Genomic DNA, 1,705 nt, shown 5'->3' on the forward strand with positions numbered 1-1,705 from the left:
ATAAAATGAATGTGGTTAACTAGGTTCATAACCTACAATAAATAAGTAAAAATTAACATTTTTAGGCAAACTTACCTATGTTTCTCCAATGCAGGCATGACAAGCACTTATGTATCTATTTTGCATATCAAACTTAACAATTTCAAAATGTTTTAATTCCATCAAAGTTTCATAATCACGCACTTTCATTAAAACGCGAAGCCGCGGAGTGTTTTATCCACAATGCACAATTTTCTTTACCGCCAACCACCATAGTAGGTCTCGTTAGCAATGATGTCAACTTACAAACTATTGCATCCTCTACATAAAAACGCGCATCTATAGAAACAAAACATCTATGAGATTTTATTTTAAATTACATATATATTTAAAAGTTAAAAGAATTCATTAGAAACGTAGAAGGTAAAGGTAAAGAATGTTCAAAAACTTTCTGATTGTGGGAGTTTTAACCGTTGAATCAGTCAGATGCTAGTACTTACTGATTATTCTTCTTTTGTACATCTGTAAAACCATAGGCGTCCTCAGTAATTAGAGGAAAAGTTGCTTAACATGGGCTCTGCCTTTTTAACGTTCATTCGTTTGTTTTTAAAGCTATTACAACTGATCTATTTTAAAGTGCATTTGTTCCAAGCCATCACAAAACCTTTTTGATAAAAGCACGGAAATTATTCGAGTTATCAATTAATAGTTAGTTAATAGATGTTCATTAATTAATAGTTACAGGAATTAATCGACTTATCTGGAAAAGTTACCAAATTTGAATACGTAAAAAAATTATTTTTGCTCTTTCGAATAGGATGTTCTTATAAAAAGGGAATGATTAAAAGATTTCAATAAATTAATGTAATAAATAGACTCAAAATGGTTAGGGTTTTATTCAAACTTTTGTAATTAAGGAAACTTCTTCAAGAAAGATCTGTATATGTACATACATTGTTTCTTAGACAAATTTCATTTCTTATACAGAGTGTTTAAAAATAAAAAAGAATAAGATTCTGTTTAAATGACAGCCATGTGAAATACGGCTCCAATCTAAAAAAAAGGTGCTCAGAATGCCTAAATATAGGGCTATGCAAAAAATTGCGGCGATATTCAAATGTTTTTTGTTTTTCGAAACAAATGGCTCAAAAAGTTCGCGATATGCTCATTATGGTTAAACTGAGATTAATCGAAAAATTATTCAAACGAAACTTGATTCCTATAGTAATACAAAATCGTCTGTTATATCCAATTTGATTTACTATGCAGTGTTCAAAAATAAAAAATAATAAAGTTTCGTTTAAATGACAGCCGTGTGAAATATGGGTCCAATCAAAAAAAGTTATAGTAAAAGTTGTTCAGATTTCCAAACTAGAGGGCTTTGCAAAAAATCTCAGCGATATACAATTTTTTTTTTTTTTTTAATTAAATCACTTGAACAGAATTAAAAAACATTTAAAAACGGCTGCGGATTTTTGCTTTCTTCGATTGGAGCCATATTTCACATGGATGCCATTTAAAAGAAACATCATTTTTCTCATTTTTGAACACACTGTATAGGAAAACAAATTTAAATAATATAGACTATTTTGTATTAAAATACGAAGCAAGTTTTGTTTGAAAATTTTTTCGATTAAACTTTCAGTTTGGCTGCGATGAGCATTTTGCGTACTTTTTGGGCCACCCTGTATACCTACGCATGTATATGTATTCTGTAAATTACGGA

The sequence above is a fragment of the Agrilus planipennis genome, unplaced genomic scaffold, assembly GCF_000699045.2.
Source record: "Agrilus planipennis isolate EAB-ADULT unplaced genomic scaffold, Apla_2.0 scaffold316, whole genome shotgun sequence".
NCBI classification, from domain to species: domain Eukaryota; kingdom Metazoa; phylum Arthropoda; class Insecta; order Coleoptera; family Buprestidae; genus Agrilus; species Agrilus planipennis.